Source organism: Varroa jacobsoni, unplaced genomic scaffold (assembly GCF_002532875.2).
Source record: "Varroa jacobsoni isolate VJ856 unplaced genomic scaffold, vjacob_1.0 scaffold_815, whole genome shotgun sequence".
Taxonomy (NCBI): domain Eukaryota; kingdom Metazoa; phylum Arthropoda; class Arachnida; order Mesostigmata; family Varroidae; genus Varroa; species Varroa jacobsoni.
In genome coordinates this window covers 63383-69037 of record NW_019213717.1, presented here as the reverse complement: position 1 = coordinate 69037, position 5655 = coordinate 63383, and the positions used below count along the sequence as shown (strand labels likewise).

At 41.1% G+C, this 5655-nt stretch overlaps 1 long non-coding RNA gene across 1 annotated transcript in view; it reads left to right on the top strand.

Moving 5' to 3' along the window:
• The window catches only part of LOC147752996 (uncharacterized), an 8062-nt gene extending 2749 nt beyond the window's left edge, over positions 1 to 5313 (top strand). Inside the window, exon 2 of the long non-coding RNA XR_015312537.1 lies at positions 1394 to 5313. This is a non-coding gene — a long non-coding RNA (uncharacterized LOC147752996). The remainder of the gene's footprint in view (positions 1 to 1393) is intronic.
• The last annotated feature ends 342 nt before the right edge of the window (positions 5314 to 5655 follow it).

Below are 5655 nucleotides of genomic sequence, written 5' to 3'. Positions count from 1 at the left end.
TATATATAGCTGAGTGAATGGGTGCGCAGATCATTATTTGCGGGCCTCTGAATATGGCAAATTTCAACATGTGAACGGTGGCAAAACACAGATATATTTATGGCCGAAAAGGCGAGAGCTGACCTTTTTTTTTTACATCTTTTCGAAGGAGGTATTCTTGTATGACTTTGTTCGATACGAGCAGATACTCACCGTAAACATTTCTTCATATGCGTGCACGTGTCACTGGTTTTCGACAACAGAACGGGGTTTTCATTGAATTTCAAATCTGAGCGATGCGGCGGATTACAGATGGATTCTACTGGATGCTGAACAACTCTTCGTGTAGACCGCAATTTAAGTTGCGTGTCAAATCAACCATCGCTGCGTTAATGACACGCATGGAGCTGTTTTTTTTCTGTTTTGCAATCGATGGTTGTTGTTGGTGTTTTTTTGTATGATGATATGGTATTGTGTACGTTAACTTCTTCCGCCAGTCTATATACAGGCTCCGGATAGGCATTCGATGCGTCCTAAATGCGCATCTAAATGTATCAAGTAGAAACTTTTGGCGTTTTTGTTTACTTATTTTGCTACAATAGAATCAAGTGTTAAAAATCAATATCCTTTATTGACACCGCAAAATTGGTCAACTATGGACTACGAATGAACCAACTTCCGCATTCATGTTTCTTAGCAGTTACAGTTGATTGAGTATTATCAAGTGTCACCAATATGAGTAACCATATCGGAACGCCCATTTACTTTACAATAAAGTCTGCTCGAAACAGAACGGCGTAAACTCATCTTCTATCTAATGCTGTCCGCATATAAGAAGCTGCACCCGGAAGCATAACTCCGACGGTACAAATTTATCTTTTTTTTTTTCTATACCACTCAAAGACGGACGAATTAACTGATTGCACTAAAGAGCATACAAATTTATGGCCAGTATTTAATTCTGAGCCGGGTATGTACGTAATTTTTACCAGGGTATCGAGAGCCAGTACTGAATAATACTATTGAAGTTCTGTGATGTAACACTGATTCATGCCTCGTACACAACCGATAGTGTGGATGCCAAACAATTGCTGGATTGATGCTTAATCGCACGTGACTATTGACATGAGACGTCTATTTCCTATAATAGAGTCTATAATTAAGTGATACGTATCTATGTGACTAGCTCGAAGATATAATCTATATATCATTGTTTCCCTATGATGATTAGAAAGGTCCTATTTCCAAAAATAGGAGGGAAGCAGCAAATTACTGCTGTACTTCTACATCACTTGCGGTGGCCCTTGTTGATTTAGGGACTCTTACATGACATTTTAGATAGGCCTAAGTGATCAGATTTGCGTCAAAAGTACCACTTTTCATTCCATTGCTTCTTCTCCTTTCTAACGCCCAGCGGAAAGGGACGTTGTAGCAGTTGAACGGAGCGACACGCGTTGCTTGAGGAGGATCCTGATGCACTTCTTTCGGTAGTGATCATCTATTCTTGCCAGCTTTTCCCAATGGACTGATTCGACAATAAACACCAAGCATATCGTCGGCGGTTTTCAGTTTATCGGACGGACTTGTTGGTCTAACAAGGACGACAACGACTTAAACGAACGACTTATCTAGTCTATCCGAAAGGGTAGCTAAGATTAAGTTAACTATTTCGGGCTTAGCAAATTCTCTTTCTACGACGGTCAGTAAGTGGATTACTCAGTAGTTTGATTCGTTAAGTGGTCCACGCGCATTCAATCGAGCAACGTACGATCGCGCGCGTCGAATCGCTGGACATCGTCGTCGGTCGGAGCGTTCCTCAGCGTGATAATCTGAAAAGCTGTGACCTGCCGTATGTGTGTGTGTCTTAGCAAAACTTACAAGTTGCACTTACGTGCGAGTACACTTTCGCGTGCACATCCGTTGTACCGAAGCCATAATCGGATACGCTCGTGTTCTTCACTTTAGTCATCACCGAAATACGGTACGTAAATACAGAAATAGAAACATATAAAACTATTTCTATATCTAAGACTAGATAACGATAACGGCAGAATGAATGAGCACAGGATCGACGGACGTACGCCGCCAGACATGGCTCATGTAGTTCACTATAAGTCCAACTGCCATTTATCTTCTACATCTTAGAGCAGGATGTATAATCCATGTGCAATAGCGTTCTGTTCTGACCTAGGCTGCCAGTGTGCCCGATTATGGTAACCTCGTATGCACTTAGTTTGCGTCTCGCGAATATTCAACGGACGGTCATCATTATCGTTGCTTGCAGTATAATATACTACATAAACTCATTAAATACGTTTATTGAAATAATAAGTATTGTTGGATCTTACCACTCGGTCGTTGATGGGATTTCATATCAATTCGTTGCTTAATCTCTTCTACAGCATATAAGTATACATTAGGCAACTAATTCCTATAACTTTAGACGTTATCACTGTATGTTGAAACAGCATTCCATGCCATTTCTAACGGACACAAGGTGCGTATCGAGGACCAGTGAGTTCCAGCTAGCGACCTTTGTGCATTCAGATACAGTTTCTGGACTGACACATGTGTGATATTCTATTTCATAAAAACGAATGGCTGTTTATTCACTATTTACGAATGCTGTGCCCCATCTTTTCGAAGCAAAATTTACTTGTCCATTGGGATAGATTCTTGTTAAAAATGTGTCAGACCAACCCCACCGGTCGTATTGCGTATAGCCTATATCGCCGAAGAAATCCGACACCCAAATATAGAAACTCTTAGCAAATTTAGTGGGTCTTTTTAGGAAGCCCCTATAGAAAAAAAAACAAAAAAAAAAAAACTCGTTACTTTAGGTGTTTAGTCTATAAAACGAGTACGCACGAAAAATAACGGAGTTACAATAATAGCCGTCAATCTTGTCTCATATCGCAACGCTCATTATTCTTCTAAGTTTGATTTCAAACGTCATATGCTCACCACTAATCTGTTTTTTATCTCGAAATTGTTTTTGCGTAATTTATTTTTACACGCACCAGCGGTATTCGATAATTAACGAAAAAAGAAACAGGAGGTGATTTGAACATCGGCAGCTAGACGTTGAACGTATAGACCTTGTTGAGTCTTCTGTAGTGCTGTTGAATTATTGTGGACATTGTGACACATCTCTAATTGTTATAGATTAAATTGATTCGACTAGAAATCATTGTACCGTACCACTATGGTGTCGAGCAATCTATTTCAGGAATACCTATCTCAAGGGGCTTAGGAAATGGTGACTTTGGGGCTTTACCAACCCGCAGCTCGATAATATGAATAAACACTGAGGCATACGTAGCCCAGCAGCAGCAGCTGACCGAAGCGAGGGCGTTACGAACTACATTAACGTTCTGTGGAGCTAATTCGCCCGCAGGCATCGATCTACGCCTGTATAAAAACGTAAAATATTCCTCGCACGCATTTACCTCCGTATGGTAGAAGAATGCATTGTTAAGTATAATAATTATAATTCCATTATTAGAATGGTCCATTTGGAAATCATCCTTTCAGTCAGGCGTGATGCTCTGTTTGAGATATAGCTTATTACAGATGACGCAGCTTCATTTACTCGAAACGTTTTATCAGCTGCCTCCTCCCGCTCAGGCTGTTCTGTACTTACTGCCAAAAAATCGGATCATCTGCCCGCTCTAGGTCAGTTGATACCCGATAATGCTTAGGCGCTCGTGCAGTTTTACGACCTTATACAGACTCGTGCGGCGTACGGTCCTATATGATTCCATCATTATATGGTGCGCTTGTGTCTCTTACTGCACTTATCTAGCTATCTGTCTGGATGACAGCGATAGAGATGGCCCCAGTGAAGTTTGTCGTTGTTAATCATAACGAGGTTAGTTTGATCCAAAGTAGTACCGATCAATAGCTGCCGCATTCTGATGGCGAAGCTGCTGCCGGCTACAGTATTGATCCCAGTGGCGCTGAATGTGGCACAAGGCCACGAGCGTTACCACACGCAGGGAAGGTACGCAATGTGACATGGTCCATCTTCAGCGAACGACAATAGTATCTGTGGCACCTGTGGCAGATGAGGGGACGAGCAGAAACGAATAGCTGAATGAACAATTGAGGTCGGCCTGGCAGGAACTTCGACCTGAAACTGTCCAGAAAAAAACAGGCGCAAGAGCATTTGCCAGCTATTTCTATCCTGTTATTAATACTGCCGATAAAATCATCGACGATAGGTTTTTTCCATTTGGTTGTGCTCGTTCCATTGCTACGCACTTAGCCAGATAGATAGCTTTCTGTCTTCAGCGCTGTACATATTGAAGAGTGGACATACGGTATAAACAAGCTAACCAGTGACGTATTGTATACGAAATACATGCATGGATTTCACTGTCACTTCAAATGTGAACTACATCGAGGGGAGATGGCTGGAAATCGTTGATTAAAGGCATTCAAAGGGCGGATTAGTGAACAGAGAAGGGCCGAGTGGGACGCATGATATTAGAAATTGCTCATCCAATTGGTCGATTCTGATTGGCACATTTGCTGGTCATGTGAACAGCGGTCATCTCATCATCGAAGGTAGAAGTGGCCGAACAACGACCTGAATTTTGATTCCTAATTAATAAGGTGAATGTCCGTTGGCCTGCTTGTTTGAATAGGTATTTAATGAATAGCGCAATGATATTGACGGGGACTCAACCAATAGCAATGATTCAGGCTTTGAAGAACGTTGTAATGTTTTTCAAAAACTTCTTCAGCTCAATGAACATTTGTGATTAGAGGCAAAGCTTTCCGTTGTCAATACCCGACCGACGATAATTTTAACGCCAAACAACAGCTTCTCCGTAGGCGGTGTGTGACTTCAGCATCAGTCTTTTATAGCCCTATAACTAAACGCCATCGGTGGCTAAGAGATTTCATTACGGGTGCGTGTGAATTCTTCCCACGCGAGCCATTTTACATGATTATAATGAACTTCACGGCTCATTCAGGTAGTCTGAGGCATTCTTTAAGCTGGAACATTTTTTCATCAGATGGTAACCGTCATGTGATTAACTCATCGACCACCGAAGCTGTCGCTTAAAGAAGGTAATCTGTTTGTAAAAAAATATGCAGGTGCTGACATTTTTCGACAACATTTTGATAGATATGCATTTGAAGTACCTCCGCAGAAAAAAGATCTGATGTCTGAAAAGCAGCGATATTCTTTGAATGTCTGGTCAATCCGAATTTCTACGAAATTTTTATTGAAAATAAGATGTATTATAGAACGCATTGACATGTGCCAACGAAAGATTCACAAGGGCACAAGTTTTCACTTGTACAATAAAAAAAAAAATAAAATTATTTCCTATTTCGGACAACACGTCCGAACAGAACAATGGGTTGAATCGAAGAACGCCGTTATCTAAACTCACAATAAAGAATCGAGTATGCGCCATAGTCTGCGATAGTACTATGTACATGAGCACGTGTAATTTCATACCACCGTATATACTTGTAGTCATAAAGCTAGGCCTTACGCTACGTCAGTTTGATCTAGGCAAGCTATAAAATGGTAAACAGAGGAAAGTCCGCAACTGAGTGGCAAATTAAACAATGCCATAAATAGATGCTGATTTTGCCCATCTCGGTTTGAAGTAGATACTTCAATACTTACATCTGCGAGAATAGCGACGTTAAGAA